We start from the raw sequence: 18,073 nt of genomic DNA, 5'->3' as shown, positions 1-18,073 counted from the left end.
TTTAATAGTTAGTCAAACCTAGAATAGCACAAAGTGCTCCTATTCCTAACATAGCCTAGCCATGCTACAATGGCGAAACAGTTGCCCCGACTCGTTGCGTGACCAGATTTACTACACACAGGCCGTGGTACTTGCGCAGAGTCAGTTAAATCAGGTGGCGAAAGAGCAAGAGTAGAGTAACAGATCAGAAAGACAGGGGTTAGTACATATAGGTCAGTACAAAACGATGGAGGGTGGTGATGGTGGTGAGGTGAGACTGGGATGAGTGGTGAGGTGAGACTGGGATGAGTGGTGAGGTGAAACTGGTGAATGGGGTGTGGGTTCGTTGGTAGGGTTGAGGAGAGAGGGCGAGGATGGGTTGTGGAGGATTGAGGATGAGGAGGGTGGAGGAGGGCGGCTGGCTCGGTGATGGCGGTTGGCGCGGCGCCAATCCTCAGGCTTGCTGTAATATTTGAAAATTACTCTCTTGCTGGATGTTATTCTTCGTAGTTTCTGACTGTCAAGTTGATGTAGTCTTCTTTGACCAACTGCCGACAACCACAAGGGTCTCGCATCGGCGAAGGGAGGTCTGATGGGCTGCCAGGAGTGAAGAGCGCTGTGAGGCACGTCTGCTCTCGACGACGGCTGGCCGTGATCCTGATCCTGATGGCCGGATTAACGGATTAAAAAGTCCATAGAGCTGGCAAGCAGGGGATGGAAGAACGGGGCGAGGTTGCAGAAATCTTGAGCAAGGATCTGGAGATGAGGTGAAGAGGGGAGATGAAAGATCGGTGGCCCAACCACCGTGGATTTGAGCTTGATCAGATGAAAGTAGAATTGAGTGGGGTGTCATTTGCAATACACACAGAGGCCGGGAACGCAAGCAGCTGGCAGTGGAGGTTTGATGTCAGATGATGTTAAGTCAGTTCGTTAGGAGTCTTCTTTCTTGTTGATTTCACCAAACTTTGATCGTTGTTCTTTTTTTTGGGCTTGTCGGTCTTGGTGGTCACGGTTCGTGTTGATGCTTGAAGGTGATCTTTCCTTGGGGGTGATGGTGTACCGACAGATACGTCCTCATCCGATTCATCAGATGAGTGAGGAGCAGGGGTGTTGACACGCTGGGGTAGATTTCTTGAAGGTTGGGTTCTTGAGGGTTGATGTCTTGAAGGTAGAGTTCTCGGAGGGTGTGTAACAGCGATAGGTACTGCAGCAGAAGGTGCTGCATAGTCGGTACCCTCTATAGGGTCACACCAAGGGTCGATAGCAGCGAAATTCGCCACTGAGACGGGTGAAGGGACAGCAGCAGCTGGAGAAGCGTGTGGAGCAGGAGCTGACAGTATGTCAGAAAGCGTGGCTGCATTCACAGTGATGTCATGGTTGGTAACGGGAACTGATGCAGAAGTGGGGGTCACATGAGGCAGAGTCTTGTGAGCTGTAGGTACCCGAACAGGATCTGAGGGCTGCATTGCAGTGGCGGAATCGTCGTCGTCGGATGTAGAGTTAGCATCCTCCTCTACAGGGTCAGTTGTTGGAGATGAACGCGGAGCGTTGAAAACTTCCTCAGGAACAATGAAGGTAGGGAGACCGTTCGCCTTGTACAGAATTTTCAGAAGCCTCACGAATTCTCGGGGGTTATTGCCAGCAGTAATTCTGGCTGTTGATATCAGAGCTTTTACTGTGCTCTGCCCAATTAGCTTTGTCTTTGGTTGGGCCGGTGGCGATGGCTGGCTCGACGAATCGCTGGTTGGCGTTTGGGAGCTGGCTCCCCATTGGCTGGTAGTAGCAGTGGGACGTCCTCCCGGGAGCTCCGGGAAGATGGCGGCTTGGGCGTTGAAACCTGAAGTAGAGGTGGTCGCTGATTGGCTTGTTGCTTCAGAGGTACTGGCTCCGGTTGAAGATGTGGATTTCTCCATGTTTTTAATAGCGTTTTGTCTGTGAGGACAATGTATGGAGATTGCTGGATGATCGCCTTTGCACAGCAAGCAGCATAGTGTTTCAGACTTGCAGATGGAGTAATGGTGGTCAGCTGAGCAGAGGCTACACTTCTGAATCCGCTGGGTACATTTGCTGGTGGAGTGGGTGTACTCGTAGCATCGGAGGCACTGGTTGACGATGTGAAAACGTTCCATCTTCACACGGAAAGGCGGAATGTGAATTCCAAAGCTGTAAACTCCATTTCTGGTAGCCATAGTAGCCGAAGCTACCGTCTCGAAGGTCAGCTTCAGGGAGCGACTTGAATTGAAGAATTGAGCTTGGTGAAGCCGTAGGTCCGGGTTTGATGCCTTGAAGTCGTGCATGAACGCACTATCATCAGCGTCATCTTGTTCCACGATCCATTGACTGAGATCGTGAATAACGACAGAGTGTTCAGCCAGGTACTGGCGTGGGAAGTTGAGACGAAGGTGTTGGTTGGAGAAGTTAGCGCTGTAAGACAGAAGTTTGTCGACTTCCTCCTCACTATAAAAGAAGAAAAGGATGTCCGTGCCTTCCTGCTTGATGTCGTTGGGTGTTACTCCTGCAACGTCTTTAAAGAGCTTCAGGAGAGATGTCTTGGAGAATGGATGTTCGTTGAGGGGCGTACCCCTGATCTTGAAGCGTTTGTGACGCATAATGAGCTTCCTGGAGGCCGATGGATCTCTCTCAAAGACTACACGTCACTGAAGATGGCCTCCCGTCTCTACCCGGCATAAAATACCAAGTTAGGAGTGGGGTCTGACCATCTAGAGAGACGCAAGTCTGCTGCCAATTGTTTATCCACCCTGCAGTACTGGGTGCGAGAGAGAAGAGCTGGAGCAACGCGAGCACGTCCGACCGCGACGGTTGCTAGTTGCTGAGTCTGTGATCTGATGGCCGGCGCCGAAAAATTTTTGCTTATATACGCCGTCTCGAGGCGCTTGCTCGAGCGCCATTGGCTGCTCGACACGCCTACGTCACCCCGTTGCCCCTCCCCTCCTTCCTCTGGCTGCTTGCTTATATACGCCGTCTCGAGGCGCTTGCTCGAGCGCCATTGGCTGCTCGACACGCCTACGTCACCCCGTTGCCCCTCCCCTCCTTCCTCTGGCTGCAGCCAACAGGCGGCTCACCTCAATCACTATTATCGCTGATTTTGCTCTATTTTTTGGATTTGTGCAAAAGTCATTTCACAGGGACGTGAAACAGACGAGTAGGCAACTGCAGTTTTGAAAGCGTTGTGAGAAAGCCGTGTCTACTCGACCACAAGCGTAAAGTAAGGGCAGGCAGGAGTTGCAATGCTACTAGTACGTCCGCTTGATGGGATATAGTCGGGAAATCGTGCGAGCATCTGACCCCCACTGAGCTATGGAATCACAGTGATTGGCACAAGACACGGGACTGTCAGTAGATAGTGAGTCACAATGGCTCACTGTCTACGGATGACCTACACTGGGAATACACCCATAGACACTATTGACTGCATCACCACCTTCTACAATGCCACTGGCACACCAGCCACTAACCACATCAAACACGCCAACACAAACACCATCAAATTTCTCATTGCCTCTGAAGACGACCTTTTTGCCTGTTTCAAGGAACCTACTTTCAGAAAACTCACACGAGCTTCACTTACTCCTGTTCTCTCTATTGAACAAAAAACTAAATGCTCTGTACTTGTAAGAAATGTCGACAGCTCTGTCCTTTCAGCACCTACTACTATCAATCTCTCTCAAGACATCTCTCACAGGAATGCTATTACTGTAATGGAGATATACCCAGTGCCCAATACAAAACACCTCAAGATCCAATGTTCCTCCCCTACAGAAGCTCAAAAACTCTTGCACCATGGAATTAAAATCCTCAACACCAGCACTCCTCCCTATTTCATTAGTCCAGTTGACTATCTTCCTTTGCTGCAATGCTTTAAATGCTACAAATACAGTCATGAAACCCGGAAATGTAAAAGCCCACAAATTTGTTCAAAATGTTCTGCAGAAGGCCATTTTTACACTCAGTGCTCTGCCAACACTTTAAAATGCATCAATTGCCAAGGAGGTCATTCAGCAGTTGACAAATCTTGCCCTTTGAGAAAGCAAACCCTAAAATCTCTTCGCAATAACCAACCTCGCACTCAAGCACACCCTCATTCCTCTTCTTCAACCTCCCATAACCTATCTCATCACCAAACAGCATCAGCCACCTCAATGTCCTATGCCAGTGTCCTTAATGCTTCACCTCACCAGCAACATCATCATAATACTGCACAACAAACTCAGTCCTCTCCACCTCTCTTCCCTCACCCACCACCTCCACCTTATTCTCCTCTTCAGAACCTTGCATATGAACGAGTCACTGCCTGTGTACAAGCTGCTTACTTGAAGGCCAAGGACGATGGCCGTGACTTTGCTGACTATCTTCCAATCTTTCTCACTCATAACGGCCTTCCTAGTATCTCTGTTCCTCCTACTCAACTATTGCGCTCTGCTCCATTCTCGCCTACAGTCCTCACTCCACAAAACACCATGACTTCAGCTGAAGAAAATACTACAGTTCCCCCACAATCTCCTACCAACCCACTCCTGACTGCTACAGAAAACGGTGCCACTGACCAAACAGCACATCCTGGACTATCCCAAACTGAAGCATCCATGTCAAAGGCACTTTCAACCTCTTCTCCCAACATTGTCCTCTCCACTTCCAATCTGACTACTAACACTACAACCTCTGATACCTCTCACCCGGTCCCTGTCAACAAGCCTTCTGTCTCCCTCCATCCCCCAACAACTTCAGTCATTTCTTCTGTAACTCATCTTGTCTCGTCCCGAGCCCGTTCAGCAACCCGTTGTCTTACTCCCACCTCCCGCTGTAAATATCCTACAATTCCTACCACCATCCTCCAAGATGCACCCTCCTCAATAACTGCCCAACTCATTGAATCACGCAACCCTCATGCTCTTGTACATGCACAAAACCCCACCAGCACCCCATCAAAACCTAAAAATTCATAAAGATCATACAGTTTAATGTGCGGGCATATTTCAACATTAGACACATGGTGTCAGATTTTATTGAGATCGAGAGACCTGATGTGCTATTATTAAATAGCACATACATCACGAACTCATATAAAATCAAACATTATGGCTACACCTCTTACCAGTCACCAGATGAAGCACATGAAGGAGTTGCAATACTCATCCGTTCTTCATACAAACACGAACTCTTACACACTCATTGGCTTCACAAACATTTCCTAGCCATTAAAGTTCATACACAAATGGGGTCTCTCATCATCTGCACAACCTACATCCGTCCTAACACCGACATTCCCATGCAAGATTTCATAACTCTCTTCAACAACTCTCACTTGCCTGTTTTTCTGCTTGCAGACCTCAATGTACAACACCCTACATTCCACCACAATACCACAAATCAGCATGGCAGACAGCTTCACCAAATATACACCCAAAAACATCTATTCTTTCTTGGCCCTGATTTCCCCACTTGTTTCACACATACAGGTTCTGGCCGGCCTGATCTCATATTCACCAACAGACACGGCAGCAACTTGCAACACTTCATTTCACCAGGGCCCATTACGGGCTCTGATCATATTCCCTTAATTCTCACAGTCTCCACAAATCCTATTCTCATCCCCAGCACTCCTCAATTCTCATACCATAGGGCAAACTGGGACATGTTCAAACAACACATTGATGACACTGATCTCACTTATGAATACAATGACAAACATCACACTGACATCGACACACAAGCACTCAACATACAAGACACCATCATTCATGCAGCAAACATCTCCATTCCTAAAACAGCACACAAACCACATTTCACTTTCACCCCCTCCATTCGCTCCAAACGCCTCTTAGCTTGCTATCACACTAGATTCTTACAAAACATACATCGACATGGACAAATACTATGGGACCTAACAGCATTAAAAAACCATATCCTTAACAGCCTAGATGAAGATCACACAAAACATTGGAAACACCTTATAGAACAAGCAGAACAATACAGAAAACTGACACCTCAAGAATTCTGGAAACGAATCAAACGATTACAAGGATCAACTCACACACCGTTTAAATACCTTCTACATAATAACAACAAAATCACTGATCCTGAAGCAGTTCTCAACATTTTTAAACACCACTGGGAACAAATCTTTCACCCACATCCTCCTGAACCATTTGCACGCCCCAACATTGAAATAGTCGAAGACTGGATACACCAAAATAGACAAGCAACTACACCAGACGACTTCATTCACCTTGAAAATCTCAATTCAAACACTGAACTACAGACTCCCCTAACTCTAGCTGATGTCAAGACAGCTCTCATGGGCACTCGTCGTAGAGCCCCTGGTGCGTCTGGCATTGGACATATCCTTCTTAGACAACTCCCTGCCTCTATCATTACTGCTATCACTAACCTATTCAACGCCTCCCTTGCCTCTGGATACTTTCCACTCAACTTTAAGTCTGCCACAGCCGTTCTTATTCCAAAACCTGGGAAACCCCACACTGACCCAAAGAACTATAGACCCATCAGCCTTCTAGAGACACTTGGCAAAGTCTTTGAAAGGCTGATCAACCAGAGACTTAGAACCCACCTTGAACACAATGACTTACTCACTAACAAACAGTTTGGATTTCGGCCTCACCGGTCCACTCACGACGCCTTAAACATCATGACTAACTACCTCAGTATCAATCAGCACCAAAGACTTAAGACTGCACTCATCACTAAGGACGTTGAGAAGGCCTTTGACACTGTTTGGCATGACGGCTTAAAATTCAAACTATGCAACAACTTTAATCTTCCGCTTATCACCACCAAACTTCTTTCGAACTACTTAGACAATAGGACAATGCGAATTAAGTTCCTCCAACAACACTCTGACTACTTCAACTTACACGCCGGTGTTCCCCAAGGTTCTGTTCTTGCCCCAACACTCTACATCCTATACATAAACGACATTCCTGACCCTGTTCATCACACTTCATTAACCATATGTTATGCTGATGATGTCTCTCACCTTGTCACCAGCAACACCATTGATACACTAACAAACAGAGCACAAACAGAACTTGATGTTGTCACTGAGTGGGAGTACAAATGGCGTATAAAAACCAACTCCAGCAAATCTAAAATCACCTACTTTTTCTGTAAAAGAACTATTCGCCCAATTCCTCTCAAACTCTATTCATACACTCAAAATCCTACTTACATCTCTGTATCTCCCTCCTCCACAGTCCTGGGACTCACATTTGATCGACAACTACTCTTTCACACACACATAACACAGAAACATGCAATAGCTCTTCAAGCCATGAAGAAACTATACAGACTTAGATTTGCAAAACCTGACACAAAAATGCACCTTTACAAAGCACTTATTAGACCTCTCCTAACATACGCTCCACTAGCTCTTTCTCTATCTGCACGCACTAATAAAATAAAACTTCAAAGAATACAGAACAGAGCACTAAGATGGGTACTCAACACCCGATGGCAAGAGTTAAATACCAGTCAAAGTCTCCATGAAAGTACTAACATTCCTGCCCTAAATACCTACTGGAAAACTCTATCCGACAAACAAATCGATAGACTACTCACTCATCATGAACAACACATTGATTTTCTCCTACACACTCTCAGACTACCACGAAACAATCATGACCTCTTCTCTACCATCCATGATCCTCTTCCTAACTCTGTATTTCGTTAAACTTTAGCTCTCAACACCCAGCATCCACTATCATTACATATTCAGCTCTCAACAACCAGCACAAACAATCCGTAAAAAAGTTCAGCCCTGACGCTCTTGAGCCAATCACTGTGATGTTGTGAGTTTGTGATGTCCCGATGTTGTCACTGAAAACACCCGACTGAGTCCCTGCCTCGAAAGCCGCAACCTAACGACACGCAGCTGGGTTTAGCCCTGGCACTTTTTCTCTTACAAATCTTCTTCCTCTCACCCCCCCTTATCTTCTTCTGTCCCCACTTCCAAGCTCGCCCCTATGGGCATCTTCTCCTGTATTATTCTGATTCTTTCTTCTGAGCATCTGACATCACAACCACCACAGTGATCCAACAGCATCGATTTAACAACAGCCAGAGATGCAGAGCGCTAGTAGCACCTGTTGCTAACTTGCAAGGTCAGGGCCGCTTGGTCGGCCCAGACGAGCATACTCTCGTGGTAACCCTACCTGGGGCCACATCCTTATCACAGCCATCTTCCATCCAAGGCAACACCCAGGCAAACTGGCACACACCTCTTTTTCAGGCAACGACGGCTCTTCCTCTCGGCGTGTTCACGGTTTATGTTACAGCTCTATCAGTGATATAACGTGCAAAGATACATTACCCTAGTGGGCCAACCCGTACTGCCACCCTGAATAAAACCAGGGACAGCTGGATGGCCTAACTTACGTAATGTGTATTGCCGTGCATAGCACTCTTTCTCTCCTCTGCTAAACATTTCTTCCTCTTCAGGCCGGGACCTACCCCCTGTGCGGTGAAAGTGCAGTGGGGTATTCGTCCTTTCCTCCCAGGTGGGGTCACAGCACGTGCTTGCGCCCTGTGTCTCCCTGCCTGGCTTGTTTGCTATGCCGATCCACTGCTAGAACCTCGTGATAGTGCGAGTCAACTAGCAGTGGGGGTTGCCCTTGAGTAACACCTTCAGGACTCACGAATACTTTGTATTTGTGCCGAACCGGGTTCAATTAGCCTGCTAGGAACCCGGAATTACGCCTCTGACAACCGAGCTCCAACCCACAGCTCACGAGCACACTGACCCCCCCACTGAGCTAATGGAATCGCAGTGATTGGCACAAGACACGGGACTGTCAGTAGACAGTGAGTCACAATGGCTCACTGTCTACGGATGACCTACACTGGGAATACACCCATAGACACAGTTGACTGCATCACTACCTTTTACAATGCCACTGGCACACCAGCCACTAACCATATAAAACATGCCAACACAAACACCATCAAATTTCTCATTGCCTCTGAAGACGACCTTTTTGCCTGTTTCAAGGAACCTACTTTCAGAAAACTCACACAAGCTTCACTTACTCCTGTTCTCACTATTGAACAAAAAACTAAATGCTCTGTACTTGTAAGAAATGTCGACAGCTCTGTCCTTTCAGCACCTACTACTATCAATCTCTCTCAAGACATCTCTCACAGGAATGCTATTACTGTAATGGAGATATACCCAGTGCCCAATACAAAACACCTCAAGATCCAATGTTCCTCCCCTACAGAAGCTCAAAAACTCTTGCACCATGGAATTAAAATCCTCCACACCAGCACTCCTCCCTATCTCATTAGTCCAGTTGACTATCTTCCTTTGCTGCAATGCTTTAAATGCTACAAATACAGTCATGAAACCCGGAAATGTAAAAGCCCACAAATTTGTTCAAAATGTTCTGTAGAAGGCCATTTTTACACTCAGTGCTCTGCCAACACTTTAAAATGCATCAATTGCCAAGGAGGTCATTCAGCAGTTGACAAATCTTGCCCTTTGAGAAAGCAAACCCTAAAATCTCTTCGCAATAACCAACCTCGCACTCAAGCACACCCTCATTCCTCTTCTTCAACCTCCCATAACCTATCTCATCACCAAACAGCATCAGCCACATCAATGTCCTATGCCAGTGTCCTTAATGCTTCACCTCACCAGCAACATCATCATAATACTGCACAACAAACTCAGTCCTCTCCACCTCTCTTCCCTCACCCACCACCTCCACCTTATTCTCCTCTTCAGAACCTTGCATATGAACGAGTCACTGCCTGTGTACAAGCTGCTTACTTGAAGGCCAAGGACGATGGCCGTGACTTTGCTGACTATCTTCCAATCTTTCTCACTCATAACGGCCTTCCTAGTATCTCTGTTCCTCCTACTCAACTATTGCGCTCTGCTCCATTCTCGCCTACAGTCCTCACTCCACAAAACACCATGACTTCAGCTGAAGAAAATACTACAGTTCCCCCACAATCTCCTACCACCCACTCCTGACTGCTACAGAAAACGGTGCCACTGACCAAACAGCACATCCTGGACTATCCCAAACTGAAGCATCCATGTCAAAGGCACTTTCAACCTCTTCTCCCAACATTGTCCTCTCCACTTCCAATCTGACTACTAACACTACAACCTCTGATACCTCTCACCCGGTCCCTGTCAACAAGCCTTCTGTCTCCCTCCATCCCCCAACAACTTCAGTCATTTCTTCTGTAACTCATCTTGTCTCGTCCCGAGCCCGTTCAGCAACCCGTTGTCTTACTCCCACCTCCCGCTGTAAATATCCTACAATTCCTACCACCATCCTCCAAGATGCACCCTCCTCAATAACTGCCCAACTCATTGAATCACGCAACCCTCATGCTCTTGTACATGCACAAAACCCCACCAGCACCCCATCAAAACCTAAAAATTCATAAAGATCATACAGTTTAATGTGCGGGCATATTTCAACATTAGACACATGGTGTCAGATTTTATTGAGATCGAGAGACCTGATGTGCTATTATTAAATAGCACATACATCACGAACTCATATAAAATCAAACATTATGGCTACACCTCTTACCAGTCACCAGATGAAGCACATGAAGGAGTTGCAATACTCATCCGTTCTTCATACAAACACGAACTCTTACACACTCATTGGCTTCACAAACATTTCCTAGCCATTAAAGTTCATACACAAATGGGGTCTCTCATCATCTGCACAACCTACACCCGTCCTAACACCGACATTCCCATGCAAGATTTCATAACTCTCTTCAACAACTCTCACTTGCCTGTTTTTCTGCTTGCAGACCTCAATGCACAACACCCTACATTCCACCACAATACCACAAATCAGCATGGCAGACAGCTTCACCAAATATACACCCAAAAACATCTATTCTTTCTTGGCCCTGATTTCCCCACTTGTTTCACACATACAGGTTCTGGCCGGCCTGATCTCATATTCACCAACAGACACGGCAGCAACTTGCAACACTTCATTTCACCAGGGCCCATTACGGGCTCTGATCATATTCCCTTAATTCTCACAGTCTCCACAAATCCTATTCTCATCCCCAGCACTCCTCAATTCTCATACCATAGGGCAAACTGGGACATGTTCAAACAACACATTGATGACACTGATCTCACTTATGAATACAATGACAAACATCACACTGACATCGACACACAAGCACGCAACATACAAGACACCATCATTCATGCAGCAAACATCTCCATCCCTAAAACAGCACACAAACCACATTTCACTTTCACCCCCTCCATTCGCTCCAAACGCCTCTTAGCTTGCTATCACACTAGATTCTTACAAAACATACATCGTCATGGACAAATACTATGGGACCTAACAGCATTAAAAAACCATATCCTTAACAGCCTAGATGAAGACCACACAAAACATTGGAAACACCTTATAGAACAAGCAGAACAATACAGAAAACTGACACCTCAAGAATTCTGGAAACGAATCAAACGATTACAAGGATCAACTCACACACCGTTTAAATACCTTCTAAATAATAACAACAAAATCACTGATCCTGAAGCAGTTCTCAACATTTTTAAACACCACTGGGAACAAATCTTTCACCCACATCCTCCTGAACCATTTGCACGCCCCAACATTGAAATAGTCGAAGACTGGATACACCAAAATAGACAAGCAACTACACCAGACGACCTCATTCACCTTGAAAATCTCAATTCAAACACTGAACTACAGACTCCCCTAACTCTAGCTGATGTCAAGACAGCTCTCATGGGCACTCGTCGTAGAGCCCCTGGTGCGTCTGGCATTGGACATATCCTTCTTAGACAACTCCCTGCTTCTATCATTACTGCTATCACTAACCTATTCAACGCCTCCCTTGCCTCTGGGTACTTTCCACTCAACTTTAAGTCTGCCACAGCCGTTCTTATTCCAAAACCTGGGAAACCCCACACTGACCCAAAGAACTATAGACCCATCAGCCTTCTAGAGACACTTGGCAAAGTCTTTGAAAGGCTGATCAACCAGAGACTTAGAACGCACCTTGAACACAATGACTTACTCACTAACAAACAGTTTGGATTTCGGCCTCACCGGTCCACTCACGACGCCTTAAACATCATGACTAACTACCTCAGTATCAATCAGCACCAAAGACTTAAGACTGCACTCATCACTAAGGACGTTGAGAAGGCCTTTGACACTGTTTGGCATGACGGCTTAAAATTCAAACTATGCAACAACTTTAATCTTCCTCTCATCACCACCAAACTTCTTTCGAACTACTTAGACAATAGGACAATGAGAATTAAGTTCCTCCAACAACACTCTGACTACTTCAACTTAAACGCCGGTGTTCCCCAAGGTTCTGTTCTTGCCCCAACACTCTACATCCTATACATAAACGACATTCCTGACCCTGTTCATCACACTTCATTAACCATATGTTATGCTGATGATGTCTCTCACCTTGTCACCAGCAACACCATTGATACACTAACAAACAGAGCACAAACAGAACTTGATGTTGTCACTGAGTGGGAGTACAAATGGCGTATAAAACCAACTCCAGCAAATCTAAAATCACCTACTTTTTCTGTAAAAGAACTATTCGCCCAATTCCTCTCAAACTCTATTCATACACTCAAAATCCTACTTATATCTCTGTATCTCCCTCCTCCACAGTCCTGGGACTCACATTTGATCGACAACTACTCTTTCACACACACATAACACAGAAACATGCAATAGCTCTTCAAGCCATGAAGAAACTATACAGACTTAGATTTGCAAAACCTGACACAAAAATGCACCTTTACAAAGCACTTATTAGACCTCTCCTAACATACGCTCCACTAGCTCTTTCTCTATCTGCACGCACTAACAAAATAAAACTTCAAAGAATACAGAATAGAGCACTAAGATGGGTACTCAACACCCGATGGCAAGAGTTAAATACCAGTCAAAGTCTCCATGAAAGTACTAACATTCCTGCCCTAAATACCTACTGGAAAACTCTATCAGACAAACAAATCGATAGACTACTCACTCATCATGAACAACACATTGATTTTCTCCTACACACTCTCAGACTACCACGAAACAATCATGACCTCTTCTCTACCATCCATGATCCTCTTCCTAACTCTGTATTTCGTTAAACTTTAGCTCTCAACACCCAGCATCCACTATCATTACATATTCAGCTCTCAACAACCAGCACAAACAATCCGTAAAAAAGTTCAGCCCTGACGCTCTTGAGCCAATCACTGTGATGTTGTGAGTTTGTGATGTCCCGATGTTGTCACTGAAAACACCCGACTGAGTCCCTGCCTCGAAAGCCGCAACCTAACGACACGCAGCTGGGTTTAGCCCTGGCACTTTTTCTCTTACAAATCTTCTTCCTCTCACCCCCCCTTATCTTCTTCTGTCCCCACTTCCAAACTCGCCCCTAAGGGCATCTTCTCCTGTATTATTCTGATTCTGATTCTGGCATTCGTCAATTCGATTCACACAACTTCAACACCATGACTGGACGCGGCAAGGGAGGCAAGGGACTCGGAAAGGGTGGCGCCAAGCGTCATCGTAAGGTGCTACGTGACAACATCCAGGGCATCACCAAGCCCGCTATTCGTCGCTTAGCTCGTCGTGGCGGCGTGAAGCGTATTTCGGGTCTCATCTACGAAGAGACCCGTGGCGTCCTGAAGGTGTTCCTCGAGAACGTCATCCGTGATGCTGTAACCTACACGGAACACGCCAAGAGGAAGACCGTCACTGCTATGGACGTGGTGTACGCTCTGAAGCGCCAGGGTCGTACCCTCTACGGATTCGGCGGATAAGAGCTTGGCTAATCCATCGATTCCACCCACCACCACCTCAAAACGGGACCTAATTAGGTCCCTATACTTTTTTACTGAAGGGCTTAATAGACGATAACATAAATTGTTTTGATATCAGCTAGCACATTGGGTCTTATGAAATCTATTTTTTATCCTCGCATGCTTAAAGGGACTCTGATTGGGGAGGGAGGGAGGGAGGGGGGGGGGGGAAGGTTTGTTACGTTATATACTAGCAGAGCAGGATCATTGGTGGGGGGGGGGGGTGAGGGGGAGAGAGAGAGAGAGAGATCTTTCCCAACTCTTCCTTTTTACATGAGTGAGCTACCCGTTTTATTCATTTTATCCTTCTCAGAGCTGTTTTGATAGTATCCAAATGATGGTAAATGAAAAGGGAGGACACGAATATCTACCCAGAATTCAGGACTGGCAATCGATATGCATGTTTGAGTGCGAATCTTTTTCTCTCTCAACTTAGGTATACGTTTATGTCGTACCTAAAAGCGAGAACCACACTATTGGGACAAGTATGCAAGGCCCAATTTTCCTAACAAGCACAGTTAATTTTGTTATTTTCGAACATTTCTTTCCAAATTGGTTTATCCAATTAACAGTATTATATTAAGATCATGAATTGCTGGGTTAGGTTAGGTTAGGTTAGGTTAGCTTAGCTTAGGTTAGGTTAGGTTAGGTTAGGTTAGGTTAGGTTAGCTTAGCTTAGCTTGGGTTAGCTTAGGTTAGGTTAGGTTAGCTTAGCTTGGGTTAGCATAGGTTAGGTTAGGTTTGATTACATTTCTATGTTAGATTTAACTCAAATTCAAAACAATTGCAGTCATTCGGCTTGTTAGTCAACTTGCCTCTAATAGGGGCAATTTGTCTAACAAGACTATTTAGTTTTGTGTGCATATATATATATATATATATATATATATATATATATATATATATATATATATATATATATATATATATATATATATATATATTATAGCTTCAAGACTCCGAACCAATATAGAAGCATCAAGAGGAAGTGCTTGTGTTATGGGCCAATAGGCCTTCTGCAGTTACTTCCATTCTTATGTTTTTATTCCCATTGGTTCGTGTTTTATCTTGTGTAAATGTCAATCACCTTACCCAAAACTTTGGTACCATATCACCTCACCCATGTGTATATATAAATATATATATATATATATATATATATATATATATATATATATATATATATATATATATATATATATACAGAGTAAATCTACCCCAAAAGTAATGATTTATTTGTCTACAAAACTAAACTCTTTTTGGAATCATATGAGGCCCCTCCACTGAGGGGGGAGGCCTGGATGTTTATTGTCATGTGTATTCATGCTGCTTGCATGTCGTCGTTTATTTTGCCTTTGTTGTTTTCTTGACAGCTTTCTTTGCCTTGGGTGGTTTGGGAGATTTTGAAGCTCTCTTTATTTTGGGCTTTTTGTTCCCAACAACAAGCTGCTGCTGCTGCTGCTTCTTTTTCAAGGCTGTAGGTGGTTTGTTGCTTGTGGCGGCTTTCTTGGGAGTTACCACGGCCTTCTTTGCTGCTGTAGATGGTTTCTTGGTTGTGGTGGCTTTCTTGGGAGTTAGAACGGCCCTCTTCTCTGCTACGGCCAGCTTGAATGATCCACTAGCTCCACTTCCCTTGGTCTGAACAAGAATGCCGTCAGCCACTGCTTTCTTGAGAAATCTTCGGATGTAAATGGCGATCTTGGCAGCCTCGACTTTGTTGTTGGCAACAACGTACTTCTTGATTGCTTGTAGAGACGAGCCCTTACGGTCTTTGAGTGCTGCGACCGCGGCTAGAACCATTTGACTAGTTTTCGGGTGAGCAACCTGGACGCGAGGTTTCCTGGTGGTGGCCACCACAGCAGCAGCAGCCGCAGCCTTCTTGGTAGGCTTTGCTTCTACCATGATGATGATGAGATAACCAAGGTGATGAGAGACGCTCAGACAGTCACGGGGGAATGATGCTGCCGCCGCTTGAGCCGAACCTATTTATGTGCCGGCACGGTACAGAAGCTGCAACCTGGCAACTCGTCCACCAATCACGACGGTTGGTTTTACGGCTCCGAAACCTGGATCCCATATCTTCTCTAAAATAGAAGCATTTGTTCATGTTCTTTGTAAAAGTATCATAAAGCAGGACAGATGAGACAAATATCATAAAAACTGAAGAGCAGATGAGCACACACATGTATGTATTACAAAAGAAAATCCACAAATTCATTAGAAATTGGCAGGGTAGGCTGAGGAAGTAGGTAGATGTAAAATGTCTGTAAATGGCGAAAGAACATAAACCCAAGACTGAATAAACGATGTTAAATATCCATGCCAAGGAGACAAAAATATGTTAGGATACAATTACCATTAAGACACCACAAGAAGGTCCGTATCCTGCCGTGATGACTAAAAAGAGTTGGTTATTAGCCACAATGTGTAGGCAGTCTCATGCCAACGGCCATACCACGTTGAGAACACCGCTTCTCGTCCGATCAGCGAAGTTAAGCAACGTTGGGTTTGGTTAGTACTTGGATGGGTGACCGCCTGGGAACACCAAATGCTGTTGGCACTAATGTTTTTTGTTTTGTTTTGTTTTGTTTCGTTTGTTTTTGTTTGAATGGCTGGCTGGCTGGCTGGCTGGCTCCACGGGAAATTCACGGAGTTGTGTGGAATAAGGCCTGGTAAAATGAATTAATATGTATGTCATGTTTAAAACAAACTCGCTTAATATAGTGTGTGAGGCTTTATACAAAAACAAACAACCAAAACAAAACATGTTGTATATATATATATATATATATATATATATATATATATATATATATATATATATATATATATATATATATATATATATATATATATATATATATATATATATATATATCTATATATATATATATATAGATATATATATATATAGCTTAATCCGGGTTTGAACTCGCAACTCCAAGAATACGCATCACTTATATACACTTTACCACTGGACCACTGCAGGACACTTGATGCTGAGGTATCAATTTAATGACGTAAATGCCATTTCCACAAATAAATGATAATTTAAAAGTATTTGTATGTACAAATCTTTTCTGTTTAAAAGGCTACAATATCAGTTACTGATATAATTTGTGTTAATGTTTCTATACCCACAGGAAGGCATGTTTTTGCTTATATGTAAGGGGTACGGAGAAGGAATCCACAGACCATCATTCCCCTTCCCCCCCCCCCCCCCCTCCCACCTACTACCACCACCACCACCACCACCACCACCACCACCACCACCACCACCACTACTACTCACCACCAATCACCACCAATCACCACCACCACCAATCACCACCAATCACCACCACCACACCTAACCGAAAACCCCCTAACACATCAACCCTCCCCCCAATCAACAGGCGAAATAATAACCCTCAAATGCCTGCCTGCCTGCCAGCCAGCCAATACTAACGGTCTTCTCAGAAAGAAAATCTCTTTGTATCTGTATTACTTGATGAAATGTATGATTCTAATAATGAAAATAAATTGTTATGTCGGTTGTATGGGCATAATGACCAATATGCACATGATATGAATGAATTAAATAGTGTAGTTTTAAGTAATTAGGTTGTAGACACATTAAGCGGATATGATATTTGACGCGTCCAGAACTGGTGATTTTTGGTTTAGTTTTAAATGCACCACCACCACCACCACCATTGCTTCCCCAGAGCCTAATTAAGGACCGGTAAAAGGAGTCAATATGTATGTCATCTATAAAACCAAAGAATGAATAAAAACACACACACACACACCTACATAATAGTACTAGGAAGATTGTATGGCATAAAAAAAAAAAAAGTACTCCCATTGGGTCGTTTGAACTCGCGACTTCCAAAACACCAGCCACACACCTTACCACCCAGCCACCATAGAGTTGGTATAATTGTGCAACTTTAGTTATAAAACTAAAGTTCTTATTGTCTCAAATCTTATTGTCTGTTCTATGAAAAGGCATGATGTAAATTATGTATTTTTTGAATGATTGAATTGTAGGCACATTAAGCGGATTCGATATTTGATATATCCAGAAAAGGTGATTTCTGTTCAGTTTTAAAATGCATCACCGTTAACGCTAAAGGACTGGTAAAACGACTCGATGTTTGTCATTTTTAAAATAAACACTAAAACTAGGCCCTTAACATATATAATGTTTGAATA

The 18,073-nt window shown here is 44.5% G+C and overlaps 1 non-coding gene across 1 annotated transcript; it reads left to right on the top strand.

The window, feature by feature from the left end:
• Positions 1 to 16,317: 16,317 nt before the first annotated feature.
• Positions 16,318 to 16,436, top strand: LOC123752694 (5S ribosomal RNA). The gene has a single exon (XR_006772219.1). It is a non-coding gene; the product is annotated as a 5S ribosomal RNA (ribosomal RNA).
• The last annotated feature ends 1,637 nt before the right edge of the window (positions 16,437 to 18,073 follow it).

The sequence above is a fragment of the Procambarus clarkii genome, chromosome 71, assembly GCF_040958095.1.
Source record: "Procambarus clarkii isolate CNS0578487 chromosome 71, FALCON_Pclarkii_2.0, whole genome shotgun sequence".
Taxonomy (NCBI): Eukaryota; Metazoa; Arthropoda; class Malacostraca; order Decapoda; family Cambaridae; genus Procambarus; species Procambarus clarkii.
This window is presented reverse-complemented; position numbering and strand designations above follow the sequence as displayed.